General features: G+C 34.1%; 1 protein-coding gene across 1 annotated transcript in view; it reads left to right on the forward strand.

Annotated features, from left to right (window-relative positions):
- The window catches only part of LOC102019755 (arylacetamide deacetylase), a 328,447-nt gene that overhangs the window by 92,061 nt on the left and 216,440 nt on the right, over positions 1 to 19,946 (forward strand). The window lies entirely within an intron of this gene.

Below are 19,946 nucleotides of genomic sequence, written 5' to 3' on the forward strand. Positions count from 1 at the left end.
AAAAAAAAAAAAAAAAAAAAAAAAAAAAAAAAAGAAAATATAGGGGAATTTTGAAATCTCCCATTAACACTGAAGCAACATACTCAGGCCAGAACTTTATTAGTAGTCTTTATTAGTAACTCATTTTCAAATATGTGTTTTAGTAAGTATTTCATTTTAGAGGTTTTCTCTTATTCAGCTTTGCCCCAGGAGAACTGACATGATTTCCAACCATAATAACAGTGATTTAATGTTACTGTATTATGTATTATTCCCCAAATCTACTTGGAAAATGAATGATGCCTGTCAATAAACCTACTTGTTGGAGGTGTTAGTTAATATGATATGATTTAATATGGAAGGATAGTGTTTGGTAAATTGCATTAATTTTTAGTAATTTCCAGGAAAATACAATTGTCTGTACCAAGAAAAATTTGTTTCATTTATTGAAGCAGCCTATTGCATAGTTTGCTTTACTTAGATTTGAAATAGCAAAGGTACAATTATTGCTGAAGTCTTTGGAATAACAGTCTCACACACTAAGTGCTGGAAATTTAAAGATACTAGGCTAAGAAATAGATTCTCCAGTGACTTGAGGGATAGCAACAATGGAATACAAGAAAGTAAAACATCAGATAATAAAAATGTTTGAAAATGCAAGTGAATATCATGAAACTACTATACAAATTACATTAATTGTTGGATTACTTGTAAGTGGTATTTAAAAACAAACTGAAAAAAATTTCACCAGCAAAAATCCTTTACTGCTAATTCAAAAGTACATTTTTGCTTCTGTATTTTTTTGGTTTGTTTGTGCATTGTTTTATGTTCTGCATTTGAGAGTATCACTATGTAATTCAGGCTTGCCCGGACTCACTATGTAGCCCAAGCTGGCCTTGAACCAGAGATGATCCTCCTGCCTCAGCCTCCAGAGTACTGAAATTGCAGGCATGCACCACCATGCTATGTTCAAAATTATACTTCTTTACAGGTCTTTGTGAGGAATGTTATATAAAGTTGTGATCGTTACCCTCCACCATGTATCTCAGGCATCGTTAAATCTCACATAAAACAGGCAAGTTTATATAATGCTTAAAACTGAGTCAGTTTTTGGTAAACCTGTTATCCAGAGTTTGGGAAGTAGTGTGACCAGGGGCTCCCCACACAAGGTTTGACATGTAGTAAATAAGACTTATGTAGTTATCTCTGAGCATTGCCATACAGACCTGGTTTTAGAGAAATAGTGATAACCTATTTTGAAAATAAAAGGCATGTCCAAAGGACAGCATTTCTCATGATCTCTCTTTTACTGCCAATGACTGCCACTACAGAGGCTTAATGATGTCAGAGCACAGAGTGTGCTCTTGGCCGCCCTGAAGTTTCTCTTCAGGGAAGAATGTGATAGATTCATAATAATCAGTTCATTTTAATGTGCCTACTGTATTTCAGATGTACTGCCCCCCAGTGATAGAAGATGTAGCTCTATCAGGTCACAGGTGGCTTTTGTGGATGATGCCGGAAAGTGAACACATAGAGCACTGCTGAGTTACAATTATTTTTTTCTGTAAAATTTCCATTGCATTTGAAACTATAAAAAATCCTTCCTGCAGAATTAGTGATCCCAGGTGTGCTGGCACTGCTGTGAGTAATGACTGAAAACCACTCCTTGACATTCGTGGTTCTTCACTTGTCCTTTTGAAGTAACTGCTTCAGAAGGAAACCAAAGACGAACCTGTATCTTTGACCAGTGGTCACACACCGTGCTACTTATTGTGTCACCAGAATTCATACAGGGATGTTGAAATCTTGCCAGTTGTTTTAAACAGAAGGGATCTGGTATGCATAGTGGTCTGACTAAGTGTTAGAAATTTAGTGATGAAGCACAGATTTTATTTAGTGCCTGAAACAACTAGCATTCTTAGGGAGTGGTAGACAGAAAGACATGCTTAGTGACTTGGAACCGAGGTATGCAGAAGAAGGGATGCTTCATGTGCTGTTGCTCAGAATTCTCAGGTAAAGCACACAGCTTATGCTAACATGCAGATGCTTCACTCACCTGTAAATAGTACATAATTACTTTCTGGGAGCTGAAAAAAATGCGAGAGCTGCTATTGTCTTCAGATACTGTAAATGTTTCTCAGGAAATCAAAAGAATGAAGAGGGAAGCTTCTTTATTTTGTGTGTTTCTATGTCTGGCTGATGCCAGCTATTAAGACAAATGATCAAGAATCTAGAATGGCTGGCAAGTGCAAGGTCCTGAGTTTGATTCCCAGGGCCTAAATAAATAAATAAATAAATAAATAAATAAATAAATAAAAGATTTAAAATGAACCAAGGCTTGAAAACAGTTAATAAAATGCATGTCCAAAATGTAAGAGAAGAGCATAGACAGTTTGGCTATAATTGATCTGTAGTAGTGGTATTGCTTATTGTTGTACAAATTAAAATATATTTGCACATATATGGAAAAGCAAATGTACCTAACTGTATGTTACAATGATAACATCACACAGAGGATAAATGTGAGTTTCTAAAACTTTCTTCAGTATCTAACTCAACAGGCTAAACTAAAGGGAAAGCATTTAATCTTGGAATTACTGACTATAAAATTTTATATTGATATTTTGATACTTTAAATTTCTGTGTAAATCCAATTTGAAATAATTTCACCAATCATATTTTAACAATATCAAGATAACAAAGACAGCTAAGTGCTAGTGAAATGCATGCAAATGCAGACTTTCTTGTTCTGAAGGGAATATAGAAGGAATAAAGTGTAATTTCACATTTAAGAAATTGATTCTCCATTACTAACAAGGAATAATTCTTTTTTTCTGGTACTGGGAATCAAACTCGGGACTTTGTACTTGCCAGGCAGGCACTGTGTCACTGAGCTATATCCTCACCCCTGGAAAAATTCTTGGAAAATAAAGATCATTACATGTGTGTCTTTTCTTGGTAAGTTAAACTCCCTTGAAGGAGGCTCCTAATTTTTAGGATATGGAAAGTGTCAAATATTCAATCTTCAGAGGGAGAATTAAAGGACAAAACCATGTAATATTGCTAATGCTAGCTATAATTACTATTACTGACAGTTTATTAACTTGATAAAAGAGGACTGCTAGAGTGTTCCTGAAAAAAATCACTCAAAAATTTTCTCAGTGCTAAAGACTTAATATCTGCTTGTGAGGCAGTTTCAATGACAAGATAAATAGCTTCAAACCATTTTAGAGATTGCAAATATCAAGGTAAAGATCAATACAGGAGATTTAAATAAACCACAAATAACAGAATGAATATGCACACATTATCTGGAAAGCTGCAAGTAAGAATGGTCATTGTGTCATGGTGGTAGATTATCGCGTTTGTTGTATAATTTTTTAAATCATTGTTAGTACTGCTATGATATTGCTTTTATATCCAAAATAAGTACAAAGAATGTAAAAAAGTGGTCACGATGTATGGTGAATGGTTAAACACTGACCTATCTATCTATTCATTTATCTATCATCTATCTATCTTCTATCTATCATCTGTCTATATATCTATCTATACCTATCATCTCCTTAAAAGACACAGTGTCAATAATCTTCTTCAAAATAGTCTCCCTTACTTGAGTGAACACACTTCTATCAGCATTTTTGTGAGCTTTTGAAGCACATCTACAAGCCTTCTTTCATGTATGTCTTCCTAGTGGGGTATGAAAAATAGATGAATGTTGTTACTGGATGACATATAACAGAAATGCAGGCATTAAAAATATCTATCTATCTATCTATCTATCTATCTATCTATCTATCTATCTATGTTATGTGACCTTATCTTATTCACTCTCTCTGACATCATGTGATTTCTTGCTCTTTTTCAATGAAAGAAATTATCACGTAAAACAAATGCTTTAAATCAATTCTGGACATCAAGACAGCCTTCACAGCATACCTAAATACATTTGCAAAAAGCACCTGCAGATTGTTTCAAAAAGTGTCAAGAAGGATAGGAAGTATGTTTGAAGAGAGAAGAAGAATATCCCAGGGGTTTAATGCAATGTGCCTTTCACTGCACTTAAATTTTTCTTTATTTAAAGATTCATCGTATTTTTGGCATATATCTCATAGCAGAAGTCTCAAAATTTACCATTTTCTCACAATGTTTTTAAATAATATCCTCCATGAAATCCTTGAGTGTATTTAGTTTCCTTTCATTTATCAATGTATATTACTGTTGTCACAGAAGTACATATGCTTTCATCAATATAAATGAACATAAATATGAGAAACTGCATGCAGTTGTAAAAATAAATGAGAGACAATTTAACCATTAAATTTAAATACAAACACAACATCTCTTTGAAAAATCTTTTTCTCCAAATTCTGTAAACTCAGATGGCCTAGTATCAGTAATACATACAGTTCCTAGATTTTTTTGTTTATTTTCATTTTCTACTAAAGGAAATTAGAATTTCTTCAACAAATGTTTAATTGAAAGTCTCAGGTACTAAAAATTTTAGAATATAAAAAAAAGGTAGGCAGTACACTAGGTTTTAATAACACTGATCTCTGCAATGTAAGAACGTGATTAAGTATTTCCTCTTTGTATTGCCAAAATGGGACACGACACACACACACACACAAACACTCACATTAGTTCTTAAAGGAATAAATTTGTTTTTAAAAAGGTTTTTATATACTCTATGTAAGATTTTCTGGCTCTAACACTTAAATTCATCACATTGGCCAAGTTATTTATTTGTAAAATTCATTTCTTATATTTTTTTTAATTTTAAAGATAAAAATCTAATGAAACAACAACAATGAAGACAAAATCAAAACAACACAGACACAACGAAAATGATACAGGACCTCAAAATAAAATGATAGAAATTAACAGTGATTGCTGCATTACATACTGCTATTTTCAGTGAAGCTGCTCAGTCCCCCAGATGTAAGAATGTAAGATTGATCAAACAAAGACAGTAACAAGTAACAACAACTAAAAATAACATTGAAAATGACAGAGTTTTACCATACAAGATGGTAGGAATTCAACAATGTTATACTGCATGCTGCTGTTTGCAGTCATTCTGATTACCAGATATAAGTGTGCAAAATTGGTCAAGAAAAGAGAAAGTTTTGTTTATTAACTGTTGCTTTCAGCAAACCGCAGATGTTAGCAGTACACCAATCCCAGATATCCTTGTACACGCATATAAATTTTGCCTTTCATTTTAAAGAGAAAAGAAGTAAAAACCAAAATAACAAAAACAAATACACAAGCAAAATGCATAGAAAACAATAAAAATGATACAGAATTTCAAAACAAGATGATAGGACATTAGCAATGGTTGTTATATTACATAATGTTATCTTCAAAGTTGTTGCACAGATAACCAGATATAGGCATGTAAGACTGACTAATTACACATTAACTATACCTTTCAATAAATCAATAGATATTAGTAGTACAATTATCCTAGCTATCTTGTATATACATACATATTTTTTTCTATTTCTTCTTTCTTTTTCCCCTCCCCTCCTTCATCCCAGTTGTTCCTTCCTATTTGAGCAGTTTCTTTTCTCTTTTACATTATCTTTTGTAATCCTCAGATTTTATTTACTCTTTCAGGTTCCTACACTAGGAAGACAATACAAAGTTTACACATGTCAGTCTGATTTATTTCACTTATGAGTATGGTCTCTGGTTGCATCCACTTACCTATAAAAGCCTCTAGTTTATCTTTCTTTATAGCTGAGTAATATTCCTTTGTATAAAAATACCACATCTTTTTTTTTACCCATTCTTCAGCTGATGAACATTTGGGTTGTTATCAAGATTTAGCTATTATAAATTGCTCTGCAATAAACATGGGTGCACATATATCGCTGTGGTATGATTTTTCAGTTTTTCTGGAAAAATACCAAGGAGAGGAGTAGCTGAGCTGAATGGGGCCTCTACTCCTAGTTTACTGAGGAATCTTCAGACTTCCACAGTGATTGCACCGTCTACATTCCCACCAGCAGTGGAGAAGAGTTCCTTTTCCTCCACTGCCCCTGGAGCATTTGTTATGGGTTGATTTCGTGATGATATCCATTCTTTCTGGGGTGAGATGACATCGCAGTGTTGTTTTAATTTGCATTTCTCAAATGAGTAATGATGTTCAACACTTTTTTCACGTATTCATTTGCCATTTGTATTTCTTAATGTGAGAAGTGTGTATTTATCACAGATGACCATTTTTGTATTGGGTTTTTTAATTTTGGGGGCCTAATTTTTAATAATTTTTTATATGTCCTAGACAGGAGTCCTTTGTCTGAGGTACAGCTGGCTGAAATGCTTTACCAGTAAGTGGGTTTTCTTTTCACCCTGTTGGTGTCTTTTGATGTGCAAAAACTTCTCAATAAGATGAGATCGCAGTTGTTGACTCTTTGAAATATTTGCCTTGCAGTTTGGTTTTTGTTCATGAAATCTCTGCCTTTCCTTATGTCTTCAAGACTTCCATGTACTTTCTCTTCCAACAGATCTAGTGTTTCTGCTTTAATATTTAGATCTTTAAGCCATTTTGACTTTATTTTGGTGCATGGTGATAGGCTTGTATCTAGTTTTTGTCTTTGGCATATGGAAAGCCAGTTTTTCCAGCACCATTTATTAAAGAGGCTATCTATCTTCCAGTGAACATGTTTGGCCCCTTTGTCAAAGATAATTTGATTGAGTGTGCTTGTGGTTGTGTCTGCATCTTTTAGTCTGCTCCACTGATCTTCAGGTCTATTTTGTTGCCAATACTATGCTAATTTTATCACAGTAGCTTTGCAGTACAACTTCAAATTGGAGATTGTGGTACCTCCTGCGTTACCTTTTTCTCTTAGTATTGCTTTTGCTTTTCTAGGTCTCTTCTGGTTTCAGATGAATTTTAGGAATATTTTTTCCAGGTCTGTGAGGTATACCAATGATATTTTCATGAGAATCACATTGAATCTGTGTAATAATTTGGGGAGTATGATCATTTTCACAATGTTGGTTCTTCCTGTTCATGAGCAAGGAATATCTTTCAGTTTTTTTGAAATCCTCTTCAATTTGTTTTTTCAGAGTAATTTTCACTGTACAGATGATCTTTTCCTTCTTTTGTTTGATTCCTAAGTATTTCAATTTTTTGGATGCTTTTGGGAAAGGGATGGTTTTGCTTATTTCTCTCTGAGAATGTTTTTTTTTGTGTATAGAAATGCTATCAATTTTTGGGTGTTGACTTTATATCCAGATATACTAATGAATTTGTGGATTAATTACAGGAGTCTTTTGGTGGAGTATTTGTGGTCTTTTATGTAGAGTATTATGTCATCTGCAAGTAAAGATAATTTCACTTCTTCCTTTCCTACCCTTATTTCTTTTATTTCTCTCTCTTATATAATTGCTCTGGCTAGTTTTTCCAGACCTATGTTGAATAGGAGCGGTGACAGTGGATATCCTTCTCTTGTTCCTGATTTAAAGTGAAACCTTTCAGTTTTTCTCCATTTAGTAAGATGTTGGCTCTGATAGTGTCCATCTATGCCAATTTTCTGTAGGACTTTTTATTATGAATATGTGTTTGACTTTATCTAAAGGTTTTCTGCATCTATTGAGATGATCATGTGATTATTATCTTTGTCTCTGTTGATAAGCTGTATTACATTTATTGATTTGTGTGTATTGAACCATCCCTGAATTCCTAGGTTGCATCTATGTTCATTAGGGATCTTAGCCTATAGCTCTCTTTTTTGACAAGTTCTTTTTCTGGTTTTGGTATCAGGGTAATACTTGTTTCCAGGAATGATTTTGAGGGAATTGCTTCTCTTTCTAATTTCTTTAAAGAGTTTGAGAAGAATTGGTATTAAATCTGCTCTAAATTTTTTGTAGAATTCAGCTGTGAATCCATCAGAACCCAGGCTTTTATTTGTTGGTAAGTTTTTTATTACATTTTCAATTTCACTGGCTGATATTGGATTATTTAAGGTTTGTACATGTTGTTGCTTCAGCTTTGGTAATTCATATGTATCTAGGAATCTGACCATTTCTTCTGTTTTCCACTCAGTGAGAGTAAAGATTTTTGAAGTACGTATTGATGGTTTTCTGAATTTCTACAGGATCTATAGTGATTTCACCCTTTTCATTCCTTATTGCATGGATTTGAATTTTTTCTTTCCTTCTTTGATAATGTTGGCTAAGGGTTTATCAATTTTGTTTATTTCTTCAAAGAACTAACTCTTTGATTCATTAGTTCTTTGTAGTGTTTTCTTAGCATCAATTGTGTTAATTTCTGCTCTGATCTTTATAATTTCCTCCCTTTTTTGGGCTTTGGGATTAACTTGCTCTTCTTTTTCTAAAAGTTTGAGGTATAAAATAATGTTGTTTATTTGTGTCCATTCTGTTTTCTGATGTGGAAATCCATTGTTATAAATTTCCCTCTGAGGACTGCTTTCATTGCATCCTGCAGGTTCTGGTAGTTTGTATCTGCATTTTTGTTTTATTGCAAATATTGCTTAATTTCTACTTTAATTTCTTCTGTGGCCCATTGGTTGTTTAGGAGGATATTATTTAATTTCCATGTGCTGATGGAATCTATGAAATTGCTTTTATCATAAAATTTCAGTTTCATTGCACTATGGTCCAATAATTTGCATGAGATAATTTCAATTCTTTTGCATTTATTTAAGCATATTCTATGTGCTAGCATGTGGTCTATTTTAGAGAATGTCTTATGCATAGCTGAGAAGAATGTGATTTCTAATATTTTTGGGTGGAATATTCTGTAAAGGTCTACTAAGTTTATTTGTTTATTTATTTATTTATTTGTTTTTTGTTTTTTCTCCGGTACCGGGAACCGAACTCACGACCTTGCGCTCGCTAGGCAGGCGCTTTGCCGCTGAGCTAAATCCCCAGCCCCAAGTTTATTTGTTTAAACGTTGGGTTAAGTTTTATTAATTCTTTGCTGATTTTTTTCTTATTGATCTGTCTTTTTCTGACAATGGGGCATTAAAATCCCCTGTTACAATTGTGTTATTGCTTATTTGATTTTTTATGTCTGTTATAATTTGCCTTATATAATTGGCTGCTCCTACATTTGATGCATATATATTTATGATTGTTATTTTTAATCGTACAGTTTTCCCTTAACAAGAATATAGTGACCTTCTTTATCTGTTGATTGTTGTTGGTTTGAAGTTCACCTTGTCTGAAAACAGAACAGTTACTCCTGCTTTTTCTGGGTTCCTGTCCCATGGAGTGTTGTTTTCCATCCTTTGATTTTCAGTCTATGAATTTTTTTGAGTTAAATGCATTTCTTGTATGCAGCATATTGTTGGTTTTTGTTTCTTGATCCACTCTGCCAGTTTGTTTTTTTTGATTGGTGAATTGAGGCCATTTATTATAATGGTTATTACTGATACGTATTGACTTATCCTTAACATGTTATTTTCCCACTGCTGGTTCTGTACTTTGACCATTTGTTTCATTGCTTACCTTCTTTGGTAGTTCTTTCCTGTTGCTGCTCTTGAGATTGTGGTCATTTATATCTTTTTATAGAATATTTTTCAGTAGGATTGGTTTGGTATCCATGAATTTTTTCAGTTGTTCTTTGTCATGGATGTATCTTATTTCTCCATCAATTTTGAAAGATAGCGCTTCAGGGTACAGCAATCTGGGTTGGAAGTTGTTTTCTTTCAGGACCTGAAATATTTTACTCCAAGCTCTTCTTGACTTGATGGTTTGTGTTGAGAAGTCTGCCTTGATTCTGATGCACTTTCCTTCATAAGTGAGCTTTTTTTTTTTTTCCTCTCTAACAGCTTTTAATAATATTCTGTTCTTTTCTTTAAATGTCTGGTATCTTGATTATTATTTGTCTCTGTGTAGACAATGTACTTTCAGTGAGTGCATTTTATTCGATCTTCTTAGATTACCTATGACACTGCTCCAAATATTCTATTCTTTTAATGCTTCTTTCTCTTTCTCTTTCATTTTATCTCTCTTTCTTCATTAACCATTAACACACCAACATCTATTTTTCATATGTCTTAAAAAATAACAACAAAATTTCTCTGGGCCTTTACACATTTATTTCTTCAGCTTCCATTCTATACCTTCTTTTAGAAAATATTCCTGGTATGAGTTATTATTAATTTGTCTCTGACTCCTCTCACTGTATTTTCTCATGTTTACTGCAGTTGGTTTTTCTTTCTTCATCAACTATCAAAATTTTCTTAAGCAATAACCCACCACTGCCAAATTTAAGTGTCAATTTTCTGTGCTATTTATGCTTGTGCTAGAGCAATGTTTAGGAGAATTCTACTTCTTCCATAGAAGACTGTCACTTGGACCTGGATCCCAGAAGTCTCTTTCATTCCCTTTTGTCTTTTGGGATATTCATTCTCAGTTGCATTTGCTGTTGTCTCTATTCATAGATCTTTTCTCCAAGGAGTGTTTCTTAGCCCAGGCTCAGCCCTTTTTTTCCTTGCACACCCTTTCCTCTTGATGACTGGAATGGCCTCTTAGGAAATCCTCTAGAGTTGAAATACTGGGATGAGGCCCATTATTGTACTGGTGGCATTACCCAGTGAGTCTGCAGTTGCTTCCACCTCCAAGATCAACGGAGACAAGTTCTGCTTTCTCAACGGGCTTAGCAGAACATTATTAGTTGGTGTCATCCAAAAAGAAGCTTAACATTCTTCTGAACTCTTCCAGTGAAGGTGCATGCTACATTATTCTGATACTTGCAGAAACCCTGCAGTGTGGCGGTATGCATGCTTGCAACAAAACTCTCCTTCCTAAAAAGTCATTGACCCTTAGTTATGATATTTACCTGTGAATTTTACGTGTTTATGACTGAAAGTTGTAAAGTCTAGAAAAGACATTTTTCAAATGACATTTTGGAATACATTTAGAGTTGACATGTGGATGTGAGCAATGCACCTGGTATCCCATGCCTGACCCGAGTCTTGTGGAAACTAGGGAATGAAAGAAACAGAGCAATTATTTCCCTTATGCATGAAAGATTGTTTGCAGAAGAAGAGAGAAAGGGCTGTGCTTCAAAACTCTAAACACATGGGGATTTCCTAAAGGATATTTCACATCCTTCACCACACCTCATTATGGCCAACACATTTTAAGCACCATTTTACCATTTAAAAACGTTCAAACAGCAGAGAACCCTTGAAGGCAGGTAGCAGTTCCTTCAAATCCTTTCTTTCTTTAGTCCAGCATTCCTATTTATGATCCTAACTTGTTGACTCAGTTGATAAATTAAGTAGCATAAGCATGTTAAAAGTGGCTCACCAAATAGCATTTTCATTCTTTAAGTACGGTATCAAAACTATAGCAACTTGTCTTGGATATGTATTTCATAAACCACAGGAAAGTGGACAACTGGAAACAAACCACATATTGCTGATACCAGAATTCTCTTAGGATTTAACTTGAATGTTTTAGCAAGTGTGGTAAATTATACTGACAGTATATTAGACCCGTGTGATGTTCTCTGGCATTGCAAGATCATCATGATATTTTTGTTTGTGATTATATAGCTAACAAAAGTTCAAAGGTCTCAGTGTTCTGTATAACACAACTGTAGATTTCCTGAAGTGAATTTGGCAGAACACTAGCTCGTAGTACATGTCAGGAGCTTTATTGTATTATTTCCTCTGTGAGTCCATATGCACAATTACAGCTGAACACAGAGTTACTTGATTAAACTTGTTAGATTTCCTCTGTGGTACTTCCATATGCCATTCTCTGCTTCAGGCTCACGGTCTTTTGAATTAATATTTAAAGAAAATACTCTGTATTTTTGTATTGTTCTTATGCTATCTCGTAAGTGAATGTCTACTTGTTAATATGTTTTCCTTTTATTTTTAAAATAAATAAAAGAAGAAAATAATATTTTCCAACTCTCCAAATATTTTATCATGCCACTAAACTGCAGTAGATGATGAGTCCAGAGGATTATAATCCATTTCATAGGAAGTAGTGTCATTCTTGCTCATTTAGTTGGGTACTAAGGAATAAAATCAGAGGTTTTCCTTAATGGTAAAATTTTCATTCAAGCCAATGTGCAAGCACTAACGTTCCCAATAGACATTTGGAAACTGGACAAATGTACAAATCATGAATCTGATGACCCCTTGACTTGTATTCAGTAGTTCTGGCCTTAAGAAACTATTTCATTTCCAATGTGATAGCTTGAGTTCTACTATGTTTTTGAATGTATTAGGTTTATCTTTCCAAGGAGTTAACAACCTTTTAGAACAAGTGTCCAGGAATAGGGGTTGGAGGAGGCAGAGATATGGCATGTATTGCTGCATCTATAAAATAGTAGATCTTAGTAAATGGGTATGAATCTATGCCTCAATACCGATTGTAATTTGCTTTGATAGATTGCCAGGCATTTTAGTAATTCAGACCTCATTCAAATGTTAGTTACTTTCAGCGATCTGTGAGATTTTTCCCACACTGCTGCTTATTTCAGTAAACACATGCATGTTGTACCTGAAATTTAACCACTGTCACTTGAACTCTTCCAGTATGAATCATATCATATTCACCTAGAAAATAAAAGGCATACACAAGGAGTAGCCTTCCTCATGAGTACTTTTGGATGGCCAATCTGCTAACAGAAAGTTTTTAACGCTGCCAAAGTAAAGAATATACTCTTAGACATCCTTCATTTTCTCTTCAGAGTTAAGGTTAAAGAGTAGCAATATTAAAACCAAGTTGATATGCCTATTTGTGAAAGGTATTTTGTACTCACATGTAATCTTTTCCAATCACTTCATACTCTCTGCCTTGCCTGGGTAGTATACTCATTTTTCTGCTGCCATCCAAGATTCTTTTACAGCTATTAATCTGGAGGTAAACCAACATGATGAGCGAGTACTGCAGTAAACTTCTTCAAGTCCATTATCTAATCCTCAAATAATGGGAGACGCAGTTTTCAGACAAGTAATGAAGAAGGGGTATTTCTGCAGAAATCAGAGGCTTCGTGAGATTTTGAAAATTCAATGTGTTCTAATTAACCTTTATTGTGAGCTATTAAATTGAATATATCAGAGTTGGAAAGACACTGAATTTAACTTTCAACTTTGGTTTAATTTCAAAGATACGGAGTCTGTAGTTGCAGAGGACACAGTTCTCTATGCAGATATAGCTGTAATGGCTGATAGGAGAAATCCAGCACACACGTCATTGCTTGGTTTACAATTCTGTCCGGGAATTTTCCATTGACATTAAAATTTAAAAATCATTGTTTTTAGCAAAATATTTAATTGTAAAAGCATCATGTTTTCTCTAGTATGCTTACATGTTTTAGAAATAAAAGGAAATTATTATGAACTACAGTTGATACAGAACAGAAGCGCAGTTGGGTCTGTGAATTAAAGATACTTCTGAACACATTGCAGAGTTGTTCTGTATGTTCTCCAGCCCACAGGCATCTAAGTTTTTTGATGTAGACAGTTGTGTATTCACCCATAGTGTTGTTTGATATCATTGCTGTAGTGGATTGATAACTGGTGATCAACTTGTAACCCCCAGCTGAACTGAGTGAGTGGTGCTGGGTGTGGGAGGCCCACCTGAGGACTGTTGCCAGCAGCATAAGAGGCACACCTGGAGAAGAAGAAGCAGGCTGTTGGGAACTGAGAGAGGCTGTGGGGAGCTGGCTTTCCTGATGAACTTGGCTGTTTTCATCCTCCGAGGATTTCGGGACCTCGCTGGCACTGAGAACGGCTTCAGTTCATTTTGGAGAGCTCTGGTCCTCACTTTGAGCATTGCTTCCTGGTTCTGGAGGGGAAGATGGTGCACCGCTGGCCTCCATGAAAAGCTTGCTGCATTGGCTTCCCTGATGGGAACTGGGCCATCCTGATCATTGGAGGAGCTCGGGACCTCACTGTTGCCGACGATGGCTGTGGTACCTTTTGGGGGAGCTCTAGTTCTTCTGAGCATCACTTCCTGGCTCCAGGTCAGATCCCTCAGCCTGCTGGCATGGGTCTTTCTTCCTGCTGATACAGACTTTGTAGGTTCCACTACTGACCTTTGGGCCTTCCCAGGAGATCTGTGAAACAGGCCTGCGTGAGATGTTGTCATGGGCTCTGGCCTCCAGCTGGATTCATGGGAGGCATTGTTATGAGCTCGGGTATTCAACTCAACTCATGTAGGACATCGTTGTGGGATCCAGGCCCTCAGCTGGATTCCTTGGTCTTAGTGTGTGGACAGATTCCCTGCACTCTTTTGTATACTGTTCTTTGGGTGACTATTATAAATAATCATATGAAGTATGTGTCCTGTATTATATTGTTCCCCTTGCAAAATAAGCCCCAAACCAATACAATTGCATCATCTGTACCATTTCACTGTATGCTGTCTACAGTGTGCAAGTCATTTCCCTCCATTTCTTTTTATTTGCCAATGTATAAAATAATATTGTTGAATAATAATAAAAATAATAGAATTTCAAACATATTTTAGTTAAATTACTATTAGCATCACTGAGAATTACAATATTCAACTTTATCACAATCTCTTTCTGACTCACATAACTAATTAGGAAGAAGAGATGTCAACTTGCCTACAAGCATACTCTATCTTCTCCTGTTTCAGCAATTGGTGTGATACATTTTACGTCAAATGTGGAATAAACACAATAATTAAGAAAAAAGTCATATGTAGGTACACATACAAATAGGTTGAATGTAAATGGAAAGAAAAATAGAACTTCAAAATAATATTCCTAAGAATATTACATACATCTAATAATATCAAACAAAATAACCAAATGACATTTAAGGGCAGAAAGGGTAGCTCCACAGAGAATTACTAAAAATGATTACATTTAACCATCTCTAATACTCTTCTTTCCATCTTATGTGAGTGAGTTAATGATTACAGTTTGCATTCTGCATGAAGGACATTAGTATTATTTATTTATTTATTTATTTTAAAGAGAATAGTATAAAAAAGAACAATAGCCAAATACAAACAAAACAAAGCAAGGAGATAAAAAATGATACAGGTTCAAACCAGATGATAGGGATTATCAGCTAAAAGATGGTTTTGCAAGCTATCACATCCCTTCATTTTCACTTACCCAATGATGATTTACTTTCTCTTCTAAATTTTTATCCAGAAACTTTCTACATGGGAATAAATGTTTCCTCAAAACTTTGTATGTGTAATTCTATTACTCTTTAGCCTTCATTATTTTTGATGAAAAGTCAGTATTTTCTTTTAAAATAGACTTTGTGTTAATGTTGGGTATAATCACACTTTAATCAAATTTTAAAGGACTGTAATATTTCATGAATTCTAACATGCATTTTAGAATATTTTCTGACTTAACCCACACAAAATCTTATGATTCTGACGAATAAAATATAGAATTATTTTGACAAATGAAATATAGAAATGAGGGAACAAGTCACAGACATTATTTAGGATGTATGAAGTTAGTCTTTAGTGAACCCTAAAGTAAGTATTTAAAATTAGGCTTTAATCTCCAAAATCCTTTTTCATACTGGTAAGAAGAACCAAGTAGACATCATCTTATTCAAGTAATTGTGTTCTGGACATAATATATTTTAATTTGATTGAAGGACTTTTTGATGCTTTTTTAAAGCATGGTACTTAAAGAACATTTTCATACTTTCTCTGTGTCTGTACTGAGAAGATTCATACTCCTTTTTATGCTTGCTCTCATACAACTTTATGGATAAAACCACTTTAACAATGTTTATAAACAATTACTACAGCAAGTGAGAGTCTGTCAGTCACACAAGCTCAAATATCTCAGGGTTCCTCTTCTATGACAAGCTCAGTACACAGCGTGAGCCAAGAAACGTACACATTAGGAAGAGAGAAACTTGTATAAATGTTCAATACTAAATTAAATGTGACATCATGAGATTAATACTAGTCACATTTGGCCTCTCAAATTGCAAGAGGTGCTCACAGTTGTGGCCATTCCAGACATTTATTGGTGTGGTGAACTGCTGAAATGTGTATACATTTTTTGGCACACTCTTTATATTTCGATACCAGATATGTATCATGCCATGTATATGTGGAATATATAGTGCAACATAAAAAATAGAGAAACATTCATATTTTTACCGTATACATATTTTTACATGTTTTATACAGTAAACATATCATATTTTTACAGTATACTGAGAGAATAGAAAACCACAAAACAAAAACTATTATCTTTACCCTTAGAGGATTTACATAATCATTCAGGGAATGGACATTTTAGCAGTTAGTTATGCTCATTACTCAAAGAGAAATTATAAACAATGTGACAGTTGGAAAGGGAATGGTAGGAGTAAGTACTACCATCTATTCTAAGGCAGGTTTTATGTCAAATGATTTTCATAACAAACCTAAATAGGTCAAAATGATAAATCTATCATATCAACATTATTGTTCTTCCATAAATGAATAAAATGAGTTTTAATAGGTTAAGAAACTTAGACCAGGTTATATAGTTTTATGTGTTAGAGCCAGAATAACTTGTTCTATCAAGAAGATGTGTGTGTGTGAGTTATGAAATGAAGATAGATAAATGACATATACAAGGAAATTCAAATAAATTTCCAATTTTTATATTATGTGGTTTCAAAAAAATTTAGATGAATGATAATGTCTTTTATTTTTACTACTAGTTTCCTTTTTTGAATGAGAAGAAAGTTTTGCCTTTTTTTTGGTCATTTCTTCTTTGTAAGAAAGAATCTTTTTCTTTTTATGACTTTTACTCTCAGTAACATTTTGGTCATTCTTACCAGATCATAATACACAATATAGATATACACTGTTATTCTTCAAATATTTTATTACAAAATTTGTTTCTTTATATAAATATGGTGTTTTCATATTTCTTTATTAGTATCAACTTGTATTATATTAAATTAAATATTAAAAAGAATAGGCTGAAAAATTAATTGCTTTGTCCACAGAAAGATCATAACACAGAAATCTTGACATGACAACATAATCCAATTAGTCTAACTCCAGCTGCCTTCATAGAATATCATTATGAACTCTCGATAATTCCAGATAAAAAATAAAATATTAATTGGAATCAATAAATAAATTGATAGCAACTTTGAGAAATTCATGTCTTCACTTCTACTTCTGTAGGTCGTGCGTCAGAAGAATTGCAAAGAGAAATGTGTTGGTGACCAATAGCCATACCATATATTACCTAGAGGTTTCATTACTGTTCATACAGAGATATGCTATTATCCTAATTTTTTCAACCAGAGGGGACCTGTACAGGTAGAGGTCAGTGTAGACATGAAAAACTTTTAAAAATCTCAAATACTGATTATTTTAAGAAGCAAGTGGAATTCATAGGAATAGGTGAACAAGGCAATAGGTGCTGACTCAGAATCAAGGCGTACAGAAGAAGGAGTGTTGAACATGGAGGTGCTCGGACCTTTCATGAATACCACATGGCTCCTACAGATGTGCGGACAAATTGTGTCACCACTAAGCAGTGCAGTCTCTTTTTGGATGCTGAGAAAGATACTGGAGCTGGTGAGGTCTGTGAGTCTTGTAAAGGCTTCTTAGAGAAACCAGACACATGGAATGTAACCCTTCTTTTTGTCTTCATATGTCTTGCTGATACCATCAATTGACATGGCTTAATGAAGAAGTAGAAGCTAATAAGTTGAGAAAATGTCGTTAATGGATATCCACCTCCAGAGTGAAAAAGAGGAGCATAGAAAGTTCAGTTATCATTAGATCTGTAACAATGATGTTGCTGATTAATAGAAAAATTAAATCAAACAATATTTTTGCAAGTTTAATACATTAAAAGTAATGAACCTAATTATATTTCATAGTCCTTACATCACATAGATAATAAATATGAATTTCTACAACTTTCTTAAGTATCTGATTCAGGTGACTCAATTTAAGACAGACATTCTATGCTAAAATTAACTTTGGTGTTGATATTTTGAGAATATATTTTTGCGTAAATAAAAGATAATATCAGTAATCATATTCTCAAGATATAAGATTAACAAATACAAAGCCGGTGGGTAGTAAAATAAATGAAAATACAGACTTTCTTATTCTGAAGAGAACATACAAAAAACAAATGCTGAAACCACATTTAAGTAATTCATTCTGCATTAGTAATAAAGAACAATTATTAGAAAATAAGATTAATAATTATGTGCCTCAGGTCAGTAAGTTAAACTCTCTGCAAGCAGCTTTCTCATTTCTCAACAACAGAATGTCTCAATTCATCAATCCTCATTATGAAAATTAAAGCACATAACCATGTAACATAATTAATGTTCACTATAATTGTTACTGCTGACAGTTTACTTATCTAATGAAATGAGACAAGTATAGGAAAGTATTTTGCCTGTGAGGAAGAGCCAGAATGTACATGGTGTCAGATCTGCTGAGTTAGATTAATAAAGGACACAATAAAATGTTTTTTCAAGGTTACCTTTCCAGTGGGGAGCAGTTGACAGCAGCACTCACAGGATTTTCAATCACAAATCAGCAAGACACTCAGGAGATGACTTTCAGAACTGCTTCACAAAGTGGCAAAAATGATGGGATAAGTGTGTGTAGGCAAATAATGCAAGGACTTCCGCAATGGAAATACATAATATCTAGGCACCAAAGAGGGTGGTTCAATGACAAGTAAAATAAATTCAATTCATTTTAGAGTTTGTAAATATTACATATGGTAAAGATCAGCATAGGAGATTTGAATACACCAAATACCAGAGCAATCAAGCAAGCACAATCCAGAATACAAGCAAGCAAACACTGTCATTGGCACAGGTGGTGGATGACCACTAGTGTGTTTGTTGATTTTGTAGCAACATATTTGATGTTGCTATGCTATTGCTTTATGCTGGAAATTAGAGCAAACAAAGCCTATGGAATGACTAAAATGTATGGTGAATTTTAAAATTAAAATATACATTCTAGAGTATAAAACATTGTCCTTCAGATAAAATAATACTTCCCAATATATTCTCCCTGACTTCAACACACTTCCCCCTCATTGTTGCCACTTTCCGAAGCAGTTCTGGAAGTCCTCTCCTAAGTGTCTTGATGAGTTGTGATCAAAAATACTGTGAATACTGCTGTTCAGTGCCATCCCGTGGAAGACAGCCTTGGGAGAAATTACGTTGTGTCTTTGCCAATCTAGTTCACTGGTTCTGACAACTTGTGATTTCTGAATCTTCCTTAAAGTGAAAATGCTTACAAAAGGTAAAAATTTTCAAATGATTTGAGACATCAAGGCAACCCTGACAGCATAACTAGATGCTCAGGAAGTGATATTTGCATCAGAAAATGACAAGAATGGTGGGATGGGTGCTTGAGGAGAGGGGAGCATTTTGAGGGGGATTAACAGCAATGTGTCTGTTACTGCAATATTTTTTCACATCTAAACATTAACTATATATTTAAATCAATGCCTATAAAAGATGTATATCAAGATTTATCATTTTCTCAGAATGTTTCTCTTTAAGTACAGTTCATGAAATGCTTGAAAGTTTTTTTTGTTGTATTACAATGTTTCTGCTTTGCAGCAACACATTTGATTTCAGTAAGACAGATGAGAACAACTCTTCACTTACAAAACTACTTATAGTTCTACAAACAAAGAAATTGTGGACAATTCTATATTTTGTCAGTCTAAATACAGATCACATTTTTAATTTCTCTTTACTAGTGCTGAACACTCACTTGGCTCTGCAGTAGAGAGGATACATGTTCCTAGATTGCTCCTCCACTTTCATTTCCTATTAAATACAAATCTCAATTCCTTGAACAAATAGTGAATTCCAGGTGTCAGCCAGGAAAGATGTCAGACTGTAGCAACAAAATAGTAGGAAATACACTACTATGTCACCGGAAGAATCCTTTGCTATATAAGTAGATGAGTATTTCCTGTTTGTATTTCCATTCTGGAGCACACACCC

Source organism: Chinchilla lanigera, unplaced genomic scaffold (assembly GCF_000276665.1).
Source record: "Chinchilla lanigera isolate Chin_1 unplaced genomic scaffold, ChiLan1.0 scaffold00047, whole genome shotgun sequence".
Taxonomy (NCBI): domain Eukaryota; kingdom Metazoa; phylum Chordata; class Mammalia; order Rodentia; family Chinchillidae; genus Chinchilla; species Chinchilla lanigera.